Source organism: Tamandua tetradactyla, chromosome 6 (assembly GCF_023851605.1).
Source record: "Tamandua tetradactyla isolate mTamTet1 chromosome 6, mTamTet1.pri, whole genome shotgun sequence".
Taxonomy (NCBI): Eukaryota; Metazoa; Chordata; class Mammalia; order Pilosa; family Myrmecophagidae; genus Tamandua; species Tamandua tetradactyla.
The window spans coordinates 145,179,525-145,198,632 of NC_135332.1; positions in this window are offsets into that span (position 1 = coordinate 145,179,525).

Here is a 19,108-nt window from a genome sequence, read left to right on the forward strand (position 1 = left end):
AATGAACATGTGACAAGAAAGAAAACTTTGATTCTGATATTCAGCTCCTTTTTTCCAGTTACTCTTTCAGGCCAAATACCAATCTGCTTCCCTGTTGACTGTCCCCCTTTGGAAAGGTGAGCCTCTCTTATAGCTAAAATGGAGTCAGTGGCCTCTATGAATTTATGGACATCCAATATGAATGTACAATGATGGAGGAATTATTTGAAAAACACCCTGTTCCTAATTGAATTGCTACTTGTATTTTGACATGGTTTGCATGTATTTTTGCACAATTAATTGAAAAGTAGTCTTTGATTAGTAGATTTCTCTCTCAACCCTGGCCACTAGACAGTACTTTTGGTGGACTGTACTAAACATTATATTTAGGGACTAATGCAGAACTGATGGTTGATTCTGTCTTAATTTTTCAGATTCTAATTGGAACTGAGTAGTCTTAGATTACTCTGGTTTACATTACTCATCTGGCAGATGTACTCCAATTATGAACAGTTTTGAGGAGACTCGAAGAGCCAGGAAGACCAGGCACCAAGGAAATGTGGGAAGAAGAATATTTGGGGACTATAGTGGGTTGAATTTTAACTTCCAAAAGATATGTCCACCTGAAATCTCAGAATGTGACTTTACTTGGAATAAGGGTTTTTGCATATGTAGTTAAGGTAGGGGTCTCAAGATGAGATCATCCTGGATTAGCGCCCTAAATCCAATGATGAGTGTCTTCATAAAGGACAGAAAAGAAGATATAGAGAGACAATGGGTAAGGCCGTGTGAAGACAGAGGCAGAAATTGAAGTTGTGAAGCCCCAAGTCAAGGTAAGACTCCAAGTTTCCGGTGAGGAAAGGAACCATCAGGCCTAAAAGCTAAACACCAGCCATATAGGAAACGTATGCCAGATTGCTGGCAGCCACCAGAAGTTAGAAGCATGGAAGAGATTTTCCCTCAGGGCCTTGAGAGGGAACCAATCCCGCCAACACCTTGATTTTATACTTCTGGCTCCCTGAACTGCGAGAAAATAAATTTCTGTTGTTCTAAGTCCCCATGTTTGCATTAATTTATTATGACAGTCCTACATAACTAAGAAAGGGACAAATGTTGCCAGAGTTAAGCAATTGAGCAAGGATCATATTGCGTCTCTGAGTAGACTGAGTGCCCCAACTTCTACCCCCAACCCTGATTCATTTTCTATCCTTCTCTGTCCCCCTCTGTGCCTGGAAAGTTGATCTCTTTGGGGTGTGCATGGGCTCCCATCCTGGCTAGCATCTGGTTGGGTTAAGCCAATGGAAGCACAGGCAGGTAATCAGAGGTGAGAAGTCTTCAGAACTCAGGGTCTTTATTCCTCCCACTCTGTTCTTGTGCTTCTCCCTTATGGATCAAAATGACTGTGTCCTTTATAATCACAGCCTCTGTGGGGCAGGTCCTTTTGCTGGCTCCAGACCTTAACCAGACCTGGGTAACATAATTTCTTCTTGGCTCTTGGCCTCAGGGTGCTGATGACTTCCTGCGTTGTTAGTCTTTTGGAGCTTTATCCTAGTTGGGTTATCTTAACCTTGCCCCCAATCAGTGAATAGTCCTTTCATTAAAATTTTCTTCATATCCCAGCTGAAGGGGTCATCTGTCTTCTACCAGCTCTAAAACTGTTAGAGTACCCACATGGATCCATAGAGTGCAGTTGGTATTGAGCAGGGTGAGCAGATACTTGCTGTGTTCCATATTTTGGGAGGTTTGTTTTTCCTCTCTCCCTCTCTGGGGTATCTTTTTGAAGATTACAGGCAGGAGATGATAAAGCTGTCATCATTTGATCATTTAGGGATGTTAGATAAGCAAATGTCATTTGCAAGCTCAGTGCCACCTGAAGAGAAGTACTCAATTCCTGCTTTGCGATTGACTGATTGACCATTGATTGAAAGATAGACCCTTTTCATTATAATTGCTTTCTTACCGTCAGCAAAGAGTGCTGCAGTTGTTATCCAGGAAAGGATTTGGTTTATTTTTAAACTAAAGATGAATCTAAGTTTTTTATAATCAACAGAGTCTGAGCAACTGCCACAAGTAAACATGCTTCAGCTGCAGGAATCTGAACTGCCGAGTGGAAAACCGATGGATAATAATACCTTCTACTACATGTTCCCTCTCCCAAATTATCTCATTTGCTCATTATAATAACTTGTTGAGGTAGGCAGAGTTGATATTTTTATTTCCATTTTATGGGCTTAGTTCATCAAACATTTACTTATCCCTTTTCATATGCCTGGCCCTGTGCTAGGCTCTGATGATATTGAGTGGAAGATAATACAGTTTCTGTCCTAAACTTACTCACAGTCTATTGGAGACACAGACACAACAAGTAATTAAGTATGATGTGATGAGCATTACGCAAATGGTATGAACAAAATGCTATGGGAGCCAAGAGGCAGGCGCAATAAAGAGGATTAGAAAGTCAGTGTCCTTGAGCCCACCAAGTGCCAGTTATGGGGCTTGGACCTTGCTGCTCAAAGAGAGATCCATGGACCACTAGCATCTGCATCACCTGGATGTTTCTTAGAAATGCCCAATCTCAGGCCCCATCCCATACCCACTTATTTGCAACCTACATTTTAACAAGATCCTTAGGACATTTCTATGCATATTAAAGTTGCAGAAGCACTGCGCAAAGTAATTTACAGATTTTATTTAATTCACAATGCAGTGAGATAGTTATTATTATCCCCACATTATAACTCAGGAAACGGAGGCTTAGGGAAGTTACATAATTCTTTCCCTATCACACAGCTGTAAGTGCCACTGAGCTGGAATCTGAACCCAGGCCATAGAGACTCCCAGGCTCCATTCACCACTCTGTGCTGTCCCTTAGTCTCAGGGGCCTCGGGGAGGAGATGATGTCAGAGCTAGACTTGGAAGGACCTCATTGGGTAGAGGGAGGGAGTACTTAGTATGGCTGTGGAATGGGGCCCGTCATGGAGAGTGGTGGGAAATAAGGTGGCAAGCAAAGAAGACTGGGATCAAACTAGAAAGGGCCTTGAATTCCATACTGTGGAACTTGGACTTTGTGAATAAGATTTTTAAACCTGCTGTGAAATTGTGATGAAGAGACTCACTGCTTGTGTTCGTAGTCTATCTCACCACTTACTAGTTACATGAGTTGGGGTAGAGTCACAGCTTTGGTTCTCTGGAAGCAGACACTGGGACAGACTTTGCAGTGCAAAATGTTTATTAGGATTCAGTATCTGTGAGAGGAAGAGAGGGGAAGCAGGGATGGGCAGAGGAAGAAGTCAGACCCAGCAAAGTCTCAGACAACCCAACAGAAACCCCAGAGCAAGTATGGCCTGTCCAAGTTGTCCTATACTTGACCAACATGGCCAGGCCTTTATGCCTCTACCTCGCTCAATTAATCACCAGATGCGTATTGTCCTGGAAAGGGTATGATCATGGATGAGGCGGCTTTCTGCAGCTGGTGTGGACCCTGAAGAAGGGAGCAGCCTGCTGACTGTGCTTGGGCTCTGACCCTTCCACAGAGGGGCCTCTGAGCAGCACATTTCCAAGTCTACCATAGGCTGTTTACTTAATTATATGACTCTCTCTTCACTGGAAAAAGATGGAAATAATACTAGTAGGACAATTGGAGGATATGTGACCAGCATATGACCAATGGATGCTAGCTAATATTATTATCTGCCCTGACAAGATAGTCACTGTATACCTTCTCCCTTGGATGCACCCAGAGTTTGAAACCCCCTCACTGTGTCCTGAGGAATATAAAAGGGTGATCTGCACTCCTAGTTTGCCAACTGGAGTTCTGCTTTTCTCATGATCTTCTGGGTCTCATTATTTGTCAGGACACTCTGGTTGAGTTAAACTGTACTAGGCATTAGGAAACACTTGAAAATTTAAAGAGGAATGGGGCATGTCAAATCAGTGGTTTAAAGAATTAATGGGAAAAAAGTTAATGGAAGTTGAATCATGAAGGATAGAACAGGGGTATTATTTGGATATAGGCTGAGCCTCTATAACATACAGACTCAAAATAAGACACAAACAAGATAGTTTCTTTCTCACAAAATAGTCTAAAGTGAGCAGTCAAGACCACAGAAATGGTACTGCTTCACAAGGTCACTCAGAGGCCCACATTCCTTCTATTTTCTTGCTCTACTTTCTCCTTGGACAGTGGTTTTCAAAGGGCAGCCCCTACACCAGCAGCATGAACATCACCTGGGCGCTTGATAGAAGTACATAATCTGAGGCCCCACCTCAGTCCTACTAAATCAGAAACTCTGGGGGAGAGCTCAGATATCTGTGTTTTAACAAGCCTTCTAGGTGATTATGAGGTCCTATATTAAAAGGTAAGTCAAGAATGTGCATACTGGCAGAAAATTCATAGCCTTGGTCACCAATGCGATGGGGCATGTGAAAAAGGGAAGGACAAAACTAAAGCTGTGGGTATGTCTTGGTGTGGGTGGGATGTGTTTGAGAAATAAATTCAAGATGACTTGATGACTGCTTTTGATCATATGGGAGGGAGAAGAAGGAAACGTGGACAATCCCTAGGTGTTTGTTTTTTTTTTTTTTTTTAACATGGGCAGGCACTGGGAAACAAACCCGGATCCTCTGGCATGGCAGGCAAGCATTCTTGCCTGCTGAGCCTCCGTGGCCCGCCCAATCCCTAGGTTTTTAGGTGAGAAGATGGTGATCATGTTGACTATGGTAGAGATGCTGGGGAAGAGAAATGACAGGGGAATATGAGCTTGATATCTGAATTAATTAATTTGAGTTGACTGAAGAATATCCCGGTAGAATTGTGCAATCCTGTAGGCAGTAGGAAATACTTGTTCAGGGATCCCAGGAAAAGTTAGGCTGGAGACAGAGATTCAGAAAACATCATGGTCATCAGAACTTGAATGTTAACAGGATTGTCCAGAGAGGGCAAGATGGAAGAAGGTAAGTGCTGAGAAGCCCTGGCATTTAAGAGGTGAGCCTTAGAGGAGAAATTAATCAAAGAGGCTGAGAAAGAGTGTCCAGAGTAGAAGGAGAGACAGAGCACATGTGGCTGGAGAAGTCAGTGGAAGAAAGTCAGGTCAAGGTAGCCACCAGTGTCAAATACTGCAGAGATGACTCACAGGACAAGAATTCAGAAGTGGCTTTTGGTGATGAATGAGGAAAACTGAGGTTCAGACAGCTTACAGGACACACCCAAAGTGGGTGGCAGAGCAGGACTAGCCATGGCTTCTGGTTCTAGCCTTCCCAAAAGAAGGTGCCAAGGTGGCCATTGTTGCTCTCCTCAAAAGGCTATGCTTATGTAGGAATTTTCAGTATTCTCTCCCATATCAACCTAGGACAAAAACTGCCTTCTGATTTGTGGCTCTCTCTATATAGGATGTATTTCCAAGATTATTTGTTTTTTTTTCTGCTTCCTATTGGTTTGAGCTGACCAAGCTTGAGCCTAATTGTGATGCGCCAGGTTGGTTTATGGGCTTTGTTTCCTCCCAAGCATTCAGCAGTCATGTAGCCTTTTGTCCTTTGGCAAATCTTGCCCTGCAACCCAGCTTCAAAGCAATGCAAAATAGTTGTTGCCATACTCCTCTACCCATCTCTGCCAGCCCGGTGCTGAAAAGAGGAACTTCATGACAACAAAACATGAATCATGTTTAAATCCATGGAACTGTTGATCATACCTTCTGAGCATCTTATAGGGCAGATAGCTTGATATTGCAGAATATGTAGGATACCTGGTGTGCTGGTTTGAAATGATGTATGTACCCTAGAAAAGCCATGTTTTAATCCTAATCCCATTTTGTAAAAGCAGCTGTTTTGAATCCCTATTTAGCATTGCATATTTGAAACTGCAATTAGATCATCTCCCTGGAGATGTGATTTAATCAAGAGTGGTTGTTAAGCTGGATTAGGTTGAGGTGTGTCTCCACCCATTAGTTTCTGGAGTCCTACAAAAGAGGAAACATTTTGGAGAAAGAGAGATTCGGAGAGAACAGAGAAAGCTGTAGCACCATGAAGCAGAGTCCACCAGCCAGTGACCTTTGAAGATGAAGAAGGAAAACGCCTCCCGGGAGCTTCATCAAACAGGAAACCAGGAGAGAAAGCTAGCAAATGACGCCGTGTTTGCCATGTGCCCTTCCAGCCAAGACAGAAGCCCTGACTGTGTTTGCCCTGTGCCTTCTCACTTGAGAGAGAAACCCTGAACTTCATCAGCCTTCTTGAACCAAGGTTTCTTTCCCTGGATGCCTTAGATTGAGCATTTCTATAGACTTGTTTTAATTGGGACATTTTCTCGGCCTTAGAACTGTAAACTAGCAACTTATTAAATTCCCCTTTTAAAAAGCCATTCTGTTTCTGATATATTGCATTCTGGCAACTAGCAAACGAGAACACCTGGGGCAAGGACAGGTTCTACCAATGTGACCTTGTTCCCTAGGCTGCTTATTTGGTCTAGAAATTGGTCTTGGACTTAGCACCATACAAAGTTGCTTACCTCCAAAGTGATCGGTTCCTTTCATTCTATATCTTTAAAGCTTTGACACTAGTGCATCAGGATGCTTTCAAATTAGCTGAATCCTATGGCAGCTTTCAGTACCTGCTACTGGTGAATATTTTTGCCGCTATAGACAGACTCCCACCATCCACCAACTGGCTTCTTGTCAATCTATAGTCCTGTGCTGACTGCAAAGTGGCCCCAGTTTTTTGCATATCCTGTGAGATTGCTATGGGAACATAGTTATTATGATACAGCATTCTTAAGTACTTTTGATTTTTTTTGTGGTTTCATTTCCTATTGAAACGAAAGAGACTTTTGATAACCAAAAATAAATGTATCTACAAATTTTTGATTGCTTATTTCATTTATGAACATGAGTTCATAATTAAATTGAGTAAGTCCAAATCTCTTACGCAACTGTGTTCTCTTTTAATAAGTGGGTCAGACAAAACTCTGACAACTCTGACACGTTGGACAACCTTAAGAATTTAGTGATGACATATATCATAAAACAAACTGCTTCAGTGACTGCCAGCAGAAACCAGGCGTAAATATGACTAGAATAGTACTACTGTTTCTAAATTCTAAATCATCTCAAACCTCACTTTCTGCTGCTGCCATCATGGCATTATCTTTAACCTGAGCTATTAACCAGTCTCTCTGCTTTCACTATGACCTCTTCCATCCACGTTCCACATTGAAGCTAGAGCCAGCTTAAATGTAAATCAGATTGGATAGTACTGGCATAAGCATAGCTATATTGACCAATGGAATCATTTTGAGAGTTCAGAAGTAGATGCTCTCACATATATGGTCAAGTGATTTTTAATTTTTTTTGTATACTGTATGGAGGGGTCACATTTAATTATTTTTTCACGTGTATATCCCGTTATTGCAGCACCATTTGTTGAATTTTTGTTTGTTTTGCTTGTTGTTTGTTTTTTTGGGGGGAAGTGCATGGACTGGGAATCTAACCCTGGTCTCCCACATGGCAGGTGAGAATTCTACCACTGAACTACTCTTACAACCCCAGTCAAGTGATTTTTGACCGGGCTGCCAGGTGCGCTCAACTAATACAGAAGAGTCTCTTCAACAAATGGTGCTGAGAGAACTAAATATATATATATGCAAAAGAATAAAAGAGAGCCCCTTTCTCACATCTTATATAAAAATTAACAAAAATGGATCAAGGACCTAAATATATAAAAGCCAGGACTACAGAACTCTCAGAAGAAGATGAAGAGAAGCATCTTCAAGATCTTGAAGTAGGCAGTGGTGTTTTAGACTTTATACCCAAAGCCTAAACAATGAAAGGAAAAAATAAATAAATGGGACCTCCTCAAAGCTGAATACTTTTGTGCTTCAAAGGACTTTGTCTAGAAAGTGAAAAAGCAGCTGACTCAAGGGAAGGAAATATTTGAAACCTCATATCAGATAAGGATTTAATATCTAGAATATATAAGAAAATTCTACAACTCAACAATAAAAAGACAATCCAATTAAAAGTTTTTAAATGGGCAAGAGACATGACTAGACACTTTTCCAAAGAGGAAATACAAATTACTAAAAAGTCTATGAAAAGCTGTTCAACATCACTATTAGCTATTAGGGAAATGCAAAGTAAAACCACAATGAAATATCATTTTATGCCTACTAGGATGGCCACTATTCAAAAAATAAAAAAACTACAAGTGTTGGAGAGGATGTGGAGAAATAGGAACACTTATTCACTGCCGGTGGGAACGTAAAATGGTGCAGCTGCTGTGGAAGACAATTTGGCAGTTCCTCAGGAAGCTAAGTATAGAACTGCCACGTGATCTGACAATCCTGCTACTAGGTATATACCCAGAAGAATTGAAAGCAGGGACGTGAACAGACATTTGCATGCTGATGTTCATAGTAGCATTATTCACAGTAGCCAACATGTGGACGCAACCCAAGTGTCCATCAACCAATGAATGGATGAACAAAATGTGATGTATGCATACAATGGAATATTTTCAGCTGTAAGGAGTGAAGTCCTGATGCATGTGACAATGTGGATGAAATCTGAGGACATTATATTGAGTGAAATAACCCAGACACAGAAGAACAGATATTGTATGATTGCACTAATATATCTAATTATAATAAGTAAACTCACAGAGGTACAATCTAGAATATAGTTGCCAGGATATAGAATGAGAGTAGAGAAAGGGGAGCTGATGCTTAATTTGTACAGAATTTTTAATTAGGTTGATTGTAAATGTTTGGTGATGGATAGAGGTGATGGTAGCATATTTTTGTGAGTATAATTAACAGCACTGCATTATTTGTGGGATTGTAGTTGTAGAGGAAGTTAAGGGTCGTTCATGTTACTAAATGAAAAAACATGGGACTGCATAACATAAAGAAAATTGTTGTGGACGATGACTGGGATTAATTAAAGATAAGAATGTTTTTCCATGAAGTAGGACAAATGTATTCAGTATTACAAGGTGTTAACAATAGAGTGATATATGGGGAAAATACACCTAATACAAACTATGGACTATAGTTAACAGTCATATTTTAATGTTCTTTCGTTGGTTGTAACAAAGGAACCACAACAATGCTAAGCATCAATAACAAGGGGGCATAAAGGGAATGGAGTATTTCTTTTTGGAGTAAAGAAAATGTTTTAAAATGGATTGAATGCACAACTCTGTGAATATACTGTGAGCCAAGGATTGTACACTTTGGATGGATTGTGTGGTCTGTGAACATATCTCAGTAAACTGCTTTTAAAAAATCAGCAACTTCAAACGCTGCCTCCTTATCTGTATTTTGTCTTATTCCTTGATTTTTACATTTCAAGAGTATTTGTAGTAATGAATAAAGGTGCTATAAATTTTTAAAAAATGTATGTCAGGATGGGGTGATGGCAGCCCAGTGGCAGAGTTCTCACCTGCCATGCCAGAGACCTGGGCTCAATTCCTGGTGCCTGCCCATGTTTAAAAAAATAAGTAAATAAAAAATAAATCAGATTATTTTATTCATCTGCCTAAAATTCATTTGCTTTCCTCAGAATAAAATCCAAATTTATCACCACGGTTTTGGAGGCCCTGTATGATGTGGTCCCTGCTTGATTCTCTGATTTCATGTCCCAGTCTCTCCTTCGCCTTGTAATATCTATCCACACTGACATTTTTATTTCTCGTTCATAGGACTACCCTGTCCAGCCATGCAGGTTGCGCCTAACTCCAGGCAGTGCATTCAGTAGGCTGCAAGGGAGAGAGGCCCTCGGAAACGTGTACTGTGGCAGCTCTGCCCACACACACCAAGCCCTTTCCACAGGAAGGGCTTGGCACTCACTGGTTCTTCTGCCTGGGCATCCATTTGCAAGTTCTTTGCACAGCTGGCTTCTTCTTATCAACCATTCAACAAACATTCACTAGGCACTGTATACCGGGCAGGGCCAGCTACATAATAGGTGCAGCCAAGTACAAATGAAAATACAGGATATCTTGTTCAAAAAATATTAAGAATTTCAAGACAGTGACAGTAGAGCATTAAACCGAGCCCAGAGCCCTCCTGAGCATGGGCCCCGTGTAAGCACCCAGGTTGTACACCCACAAAGCTGGCCCTGATGCCGCTGGCCTCTGTCTCAACTTAAATGCTACTTCCTCGGTGGGACCCTTCCTAACCACTGAAACCAAAGGACACTTCTAGTCACTCCATCTAGGCCACAGCCAAGGACCCCCTTTCCTCTTCAAGCAAAATCGCAGCATTTTAAGCTACAAATAAAACAAGGATCCTTGGACCATCCTACCTGCATGTTTTTAGGCAGAACATCTAATCAACTTAAAAGGTTTTGTGCTTCTCTTTTTAATGAAGTTTTGGCAGGTCCTCATTTTTCTATAAATTTGCCTTGAAGGCTATGGCAGCCCCATAAACAGGAGAACTCTGGTGTACAAAGATCAAAAAAGATACAACACAACATTGTCAATCTGGGAGGTGAACAAAGGTTGAATTTTTTCCTTCTAATAAAAACAATAGCGTGCATTTGTTTCAAATGTATTAATGAACTCAATTTATCTTAAAGGTTAATAGAAAACATATAGTTAATTATCGGCAAGCACGGATTTCCCTCTGTCTTCAGAAGTTAAAGATTTTGCTTTCAATAAACTAAAACAAAACTATTTAAATATAATTCCATCCTTGAAAAAGTCAAAGCTTTGTTGTTTTGCAGCATTGTGAAGTTTTACTTTAAAATACAATTAGATTCATATGTATTTTCTACTTCTCTTTTAAAAACCTATATAAATATTGGCTTATTAACTCTCACATACGGTATTCAGCTCAGAAAACAAGGATGTTTTTAACAGCTTCTTTAAATATAAGATCTCACTTGTTATGGGCTTTCTCTCTTACTCCTAAGAATCCAATACTCCGTCTAAATAACAACAGAAGAAGCAAAAAGTTCAAGGCTCTGTGACAGTGAGATAAGGCAAGAACATGTAATTTTCAGTGAGCATGCTATTCCTTCCAGCCATCCTCTTGCTAGGCTTGTCATCTGGGGACTTCAGATATGGCTTTCTCTAATGGATTACCCCGGAGTTAATGCCAGGAGCAAAGTAGTTGTAAAAATGTAAACATCCTGAAAATACTTGTAACCAAGGAAGAAAGTACAGTACAGCCCCAATTTTTGCTAATTTTGTTAAGCGACCACAAAAAAATAAAAAAAAAAAAGAAAAGAAAAAATAAATGGGCCTAGGAACGATATGAAATACACTTGTGTAATAAAAGGAAAACTAAACAAGAATGGGTTCCACGCTAAATAGTCTAGCACTAGACTAAATAATGAAGTAAGGAAACCTTGACTTCTTGCTTTCTAGCCCCTTGCTCAGAAAAGTAGTTGAAAAAGTCATGTATGCTAAGATATAAATGACTGGTAAGGATTAATGAATGGATTGTCTCTACAGGAATATTCACTTTAGAGAACTGGAAAAGAAGTCTTTGCCAAGGAGCTGAAATTTTTTTTTTTTTCTTTTTTTTTTTTTTTTTAAGGAGCTGAAATTTTTAATGGTAGAATTTCTAAAGAGCCCCAAATCATCCACAGACAAATCATTATATATTGAGAGAATTGTCTATATTTGCTGGTTCCTTTTCATCTCCTCCCATTCTTTCTCTCAGTCTCATAAACTCTAAAATTTTTGAATAATTTGAAATTTACACAAAAGATGCAAAGATAATACTGAGAGAACCCATTTACCTCACCCAGTTTCTCCTAATGTTAACCTCTTTCCTTACGATGGCACATTTGTCAAAACCAAGAAACCAACACTGGGACATGACTATAAGCTAAACTGCAGGTTTTATTGCAATTTCACCGTTTTTCCATAAATGACCTTTTCTGTTTGAGACAATCGAGGACACTATGTTGCATTTAGTCTGTTCTCTTTTCCAATCTAATAGGTTTTTCATGACCAGAATTCCACAAAAGCAGCTCTTATCCTGGTCATCAGAGTCAGTGAACATCATGCTTCCACAGCAGTAATGGTCTTTTCTCATTTTATCAACTTTCTTTGATACACTAGACCACTCCCTGCTTCTTCATATATATGTGGGGTGGGGGGGAGAAACTTTTTTTTTTATTGTGAAATATAACATACATACACTTTTTTAAGTGCTAACTTTCTAAGTACATTTTAACAAGTAGCTTTAGAACAGATTTTAAAGTTCGGTATGGGGTTCCACGATTTTTCGTTTTTTCTTCTAGCTGCTCCAAGACAATGGAGGCCAAAAAAAAAAAATCAATATAATGATTCAGCAGTCATACTCATTTGTTAAATCCTATCTTCTCTTTCATACTCCTCCTTCTCTTTTTTTTTTTGTGAAAAATAACATATTTACAAAAAAGCAATAAATTTCAAATGACATTGCAACGATTAGTTATAGAACAGATTTCAGAGTTTGGCATGGGTTACAATTCCACAATTTTAGGTTATTTCAAGCTGCTGTAAGGTACTGGAGACTAAAAGAAATATCAGTATAATGACTCAGACTCATACTCATTTGTTAAACTTGACCGTCTCCATATAACTCCACCTTCACCTTTGATCTTTCTCTCACTCTTTAGGGGTATTTGGGCTATGCCCATTCTAACTTTTTCATGTTGGAAGGGGCTGTTGAGAACATGGGATGGGGGATGGAACTAGTTGATGTTCTGAAAAGACTGGCCCCTCTGCCAGTTTTTTCAGGACTTCTCTGGTCCAAAGACCCATCTGGAGATTGTAGGTTTCTGGAAAGTTACTCTAGTACATGGAAACTTTGTAGAATCTTATATAATGCCCTAGGTATTCTTTAGGATTGGCAAGAGTGGTTTTGCTTAGGGTTTGGCAAGTTACGATAGGTAGCAATGTCTAACTGAAGCTTGTATAAGAGTGACCTCCAGAGTAGCCTCTCCACTCTATTTGAACTCTCTCAGCAACTGATACCTTATTCTATTTCTTTTCCTCCTTTTGGTCAGGATGGCATTGTTGATCCCATGGTGTCAGGGCCAGGCTTATCCCTAGGAGTCATCTCCCATACTCTCAGGGAGACTTTCACCCCTGGATGTCATGTCCCACGTAGCAGGGAGGGCAATGGTTTCACTTGCAGAGTTGGGCTTAGAGAGTGAGAGGCCACATCTGAGAGGTCCTCTGGGGGTGACTCTTAGGCATACCCATAGGTAGGCTAAGCTTCTCTGCTACATACATAAGCTTCACAAGAGCAAACCTCAAGATCAAGGGCTTGGCCTATTAATTTGTGTGTCCCAAATGTTTGACATAGTATCTGGTGTTTCCCTTGTGGTAAATATTAATAGTTACATATTTTTTCTCCCATCCCTCAAGGGACTTTGCCAATACTTTTGATTATCTGCTTAATATAGACTGGGATTTATCCAGGTATTACATTAAGCTATACAGGATCAAAGGCCCTCATTCTTATTCTAGGCTCCCTGTGTTTAGATTATTTAAATGATCTATCCAGACAGGTTGAGTTAGATTATGTGCTACAGAAAATTTAGGTTTGGGACAAAATAAACCTTTCTTCCTTTGGTCTTAAGGAGTAGGTGAAGTGCTAAAATACATGCAATGTCTTCCTTACCCCTGTATTCTGAATTACCTCAATTCCACCCTGACTAGTTTTGTTCTTATCTCTAAATACCAGGTTACACATCTATAAAACAGTTCCTCAAAATCCAGAAATAACAATTACCACTCTGGACTAAATGTGACTACTGTAAGAGCTTACAATCTAGGCCCCTGTTTTCTTACAAGTATTTTCTAAATGAGACCATACAATATTTGTTCTTTTGTTCTGGCTTATTTTGCCTCACCAAATGTCCCAGAGGTTCATTCACATCATTATATGCCTCACAACTTCATTCCTTTTTCTAGTAGTGCCACATTCGATCATATGTATACACCATCGTTCGCCAATCTACTTCTCAGCCAGGGCAACAGTCAGCCACCTCACTCCCTGCTTCTTAGAAGTTTTTCACTTGTCCTCAGGGACAGCTCTCTCTTACAGGTTCTCCTCCCACATCACTGCCCCATCGTTCTCGGTCTTGGTTGTGGGTTGAATTGTGCTCCCCCACTACCCCAAATTCATGTTTACCTAGAACCACAGATTGTGACCTTATTTGGAAACAGATTTTTTGCAGATGTAATTAGTTAAGAGTTCATACTGGATTAGGGTGGGCCCTGTATCCAGTGACTGGTGTCCTTATGAGGAGAGATTTGGACACACACACACACACACACACAGGGAGAAGACAGCCATGTGAAGGCAGAGGCAGAAAGTGTGGTTGTGCTGCCACAAAACAAGGAATGATTAAAGTTACCAGAAGCTGGAAGAGGCAAGGAATGGTTCTGCCCTAGAGCCCTTGGAGGGAACATGGCCCTGCTGATAGCTTGACTTTGAACTTCTAGTCTCCAGAACTGTGAGAGAATATGTTCCTGTTGTTTTAAGCCACCCAGTCTGTGGCACCTTGTTAAAGCAACTAATATAGTCTCCTGTGCTGGATCCTCCTCATCTTGCAACTACTAAGTGTTGGCAAGACCTCAGGCTCAGTCCTCGGACTTCTCTCCTCTAGCAACACTCACTCCCTAGGGTTTGTAAAATGCACCTATTTGTGCTGACTCCCAAATGTATATTTCAAACCTTAATCCCTTCATTGAATTCCAGACTGGGATATCTATATATCAACATTTCACTTGGTTTTTAATCAGAGTCATCAACCTAATACCTCCAAAACTGGATTCTTGATCCAGTTGATTCTCCTTGCTCTTCCTTAAACTTTCTAAGCATTTTTTCCCCAAGGCCTTGTACTTGCTCCTGCTTCTGTTCGGAATGTTTTGCCTCTAGATATCTTCCTGGATTGCAGGAAAGGGAGATAAGGAGAACAAGGGGTCTGGTAACCAACTCTTCCAGTTTTACATGAGATTGTCCTGGTTTGAAAACTGCCAAGTCCTTGATTCTGGGAAACCCATCAGTTCCTAGCAAAACAAGACTGTTGGTCACCTCAGCAAGGGGTGAGGGTATATATGTAGGGGCGTTTTAGTTTTCTTTGCTGCTCAGGCAAACACCATGCAATGGATTGGCTTAAACAATGGGAATTTATTGGCTCATGGTTTTGAGGATAGGAAAAGTCCAGATTAAGGTGTCATCAAGGTGAAGCTTTTTCCCCCTGAAGATTGGTGTCCTGGGGCTGGTAGCCAGCTAGCCTTGGTCCTGGGCTCCTCTGTCAGATGCCAGTGCACATGGCAGCATCTCCTGGCTTTTCCCTTCTCTTTCAGGTTCTGTTGATCTTCAGCTCTTGCTTCCTTTGGATTTCTATAAATCTGTCCGAATTTCATTCTGCTTATAAAGAACTCTAGTAAAACGATTAAGACCCATCCTGATTGAGTTGGGTCATACCTTAACAAAGTAACCTCCAAAGGTCCTACTTACAATGGGGTCACACCCACAGGAATGGACTAAGTTTAAGAACACATTTTTCTAGGGTACATAGCTCCAAACCACTATAAATGATTTGCAAAAATATGATACAGATGTCAGAGATGTCCTTGTGGAAAAGGCTCTTGGCAAAGACATTTAGACAAAGACTTGAAGGAGGTGAGGAACTGAATTTGCCATTCCCCCATGCTGTATGATTCCTTGGGGGCCTTGTTACAGAATCCACAGAGCAAGATAAAGAAAACTCCAATAATTATCTAAAAATACATTTTTAGATATGGTTTTAAGTTGCTGAACTTAAGACTTTATGAATTCTACAAAGAATATTGGACAAGGAGCCTTTGGAGTCAGGCAAATTTGGAGTCTTAGCTCTGCTATGTAACCTTGGACAATGATTTTATTTCTGAAAGCCTCCATGTTCTCATTTATGGGGATAATAAAACCTCAAGATTTATTGCAAAGATTAACAGAGATATCTTATATACAGTGTTTAGAACCATTCTGGTACATAATAAAGGCTCAATTATTATCTACTATTGTATTTTTCATCGGGTTTTAGTGGGGCATGGGTAAAATTCACTGTAAATGCTGATGTGTGTAGGACTCCAGGGATAGTAAAGACCTGTGGAAAAGGAATTTGGGAGAAGTAAGGCCATAAAAAAAGGGGGCTGCAAAAAAGTAAGAGTTAATTAAGGTTCTTTTTTTTTATTTATTTTATTTTGAGATAATTATAGATTTACATATAGCTGGTAGGAAAAATACACATATCCCAAATATACCTTTCGCCCAATTTCCCCAATGGTAACATATTGCATAACTCTAAAACAATACCACAGCCAGGAAAACTATATTGATATAATCCATAGTAGGTACTTTCCAGTTTGATATTGAAACTAAGGTGTCATCTTTATGGCACGGAATGATCAGCACCTCCATCTGAAAGGTGAGGGGCAGTGGCCAGGGGCCACTACTGCTGGACAATTGCAGTGGGCACCCCTCGCTCTCCCTTCTCCAATCTACCATAAAGCACAGATCATATTTCTCATGGCTTCACTTCATAGCAGTGTTCTCTTCTGCCTTGAACATAACCAAAGCTACTAAACACTGAATGCACTATGCCCACAGGGCTCTGTGCTGAATACTTTTAATGCATTGTCTCAATCCTCACAACAGCTTATGGGGTAGATAATACCATCATTCCCATTGCATGGAGGATGACACTGAAATCTGGCAGTATTGAGTAAACTATCCAGGCCATATGTCTAGGAAATAGCAGGGCTGGGGTAAAAACTCAGGGCTGCCTGACTGCAAGACTCTTCTTAACCAGCCACCCATATCGTCCTCATCCTCCAGGCAGAGTGTAAGAGAGAGGTTTAGGAGAAAGTATGGGAGAAATGTGGCCTATGACAGGTATTTTCTTTCTTTCCCAGGGTTTAAAATTGAGCTAGGGAAACAGCATCTAAAAGCACAAATGACAATGCAAAGCAAATATGTAAAGCACACAACCTTGGTGCCCCAGGAATTCAGGGGATGTGGCAGGTGGGAGATGCTTTATGTGGGAGGGAGACGAGGGAAATGGAGCAGGCCTTACACATGGCACTGAAGTTATACATGTGAAAATCCCACTTTTCAGGCAGGGCTCACCTTGTCAAGCCCCTTTCTATCTGCTTTCAACCTGCATCCCCACATCTCCTTCCTCTCATCAACCAAATGCATACATGGTAAACTCTCTTCAGAATACATAATAATACTAACAGCTAACAATGAGAGCGCTTCTAAGTGTTTAACATAAAGTAATTCATTTATCACTCAGGACAATCGTGTGCCACAGTACTATTATTAGCACCCTTTACAGATTACAGCACAGAGAGGGTAAGTAACTTGCACAAGGTCACACAGTCAGTAAGTGTGAGAGCCAGGATCTGAGCCCAGGAAGTTGGGGTCTAGATTCCCTACTCTTAAACTTTGTGCTGGAGAACCTCTCCAATATAACTTGTTTTCCTGCAGCTAAGCCTTTGTAGGTGCCCTGCTCTCTACCCTGTTGGGTTTTTTTTACACATCTCTATTTATAAAATCTGACCCAGTCAAAACTTAAGTTGAGTAACCATAACAGCAATTGCCATAATGGGAAAACAAGCACTTTCTGAACAACAAACTTCTGTGACTGGCCCTGTGTCTGGTGGTTCATATTTAATTTTCACAACAATCCTGCAAGGGTTTTTATAAACGAGGCAATTGAGCCTCAGAGATATTAAGTAACTTGCTCAAAGGCATAGAGTCATAATTGGTTGAGATTCTCACCCCAAACCTAAGCCCTCCCCTCTGTAGCTTGCTGCCGGCATACCCTTCTCTCTGAACCCTCTTCCCCCTGCCACCTACTGAGTTCCTGCTGAGCGGACCACAAGCATTCTTGACTCATTTAGAAATCTGCACACACTGCATCGATGGTCCTCTTGGTCACTACCACCCCAGTGGGGCGTTAGCTACAAATGTCAGGAGTCACAGGACACACATCTTAGGGCTTAGAACATTCTAGGACTTTAGCTCTGGAAAGCACTTAGAGATCATCAGACCCACTGCTGCCCCAGGCAAGGTCTCCTCCTACCACCATCCCTCAGAGCATATTCCTTCAGCAATGAATGCAGGCTACGTGCCAAGCGCTCCTAAGCACTGGGGATATAGCAGTGAACAAAGCATGCAAAATCCATTTTCTCCAGGAGGTTCCTTTCTAGTTGGGGGGAAGCTGACAAGAAACAAGATAAATAAATTATATAGGTGGTTAGGTGGTGATAGATGCTAAGGAGAAAAAAAGGGGGACATAGGGAATAGTGTGTGTGAGTATGTGGGGGGACAGGGAGGGAGAGGGAGAGGGGAGAGGGAGGGGAGGAAGGGGGAGGGGGGGAGGGGGAAAATCTTAGATAGCTTGACCAGTGGTAGACTCTTTGAGGAGTCCTTCCTCAAAGTTTGCCATCCACTCTTTGCTTAAATATGTCCAGCCACAGAGAGGTCATTCCCTTAAAAGGCACTCATCCCATTTTTAATAAGTTCATTGTTCTGAAGTTTGTTAGATCCTCCCAGCAATTTCCACTCATCTTCCTGAGTTCTGCCTTCAGCAGCTGTACATAGCAAGTCTAACCCACTCTCCTAGGCAACTAGGAGAGTGGGTTAGACTCACCCACTTATACTCACCTGTCTAAGACAACTATTATTATGTTTCCTTCTGGTAGTTTCCCTATAACCCTAACATACTCAATTCCTGCATCTGTCTCTCAGGTGGCATGGTTTCAATACCCATCTCCCTGCTGGCTGCCCTCCTTTGAATGTACTGCTATCTCAAGCACAGAACTTTTACTGTAGAGGAGGTTGATCAGTGCAGAACTTTCCAGATTATGGCTCCCTTGTTATGGACCCAATACTTCCACAAAAATAAAATAATACACATTTCTAAGCTCTATCCTAATCAGAACTCTCTCCTCATTGAGGGTAGCAAGACTAGACTCTTTGGAACCTGGAAACTAGACTCAAAACTGGGGCTGGAGGAATGGAAAGCTTTCCTTTCCTCAATGAGCTTAAGTTAAGTGGCAGCTCCTAGAAGTACAGAGAGAGGGGGTTCAGGATGAAGACAGGTAGGATGAGGAAGATCCTGAACTTGTCGGTAGGTAG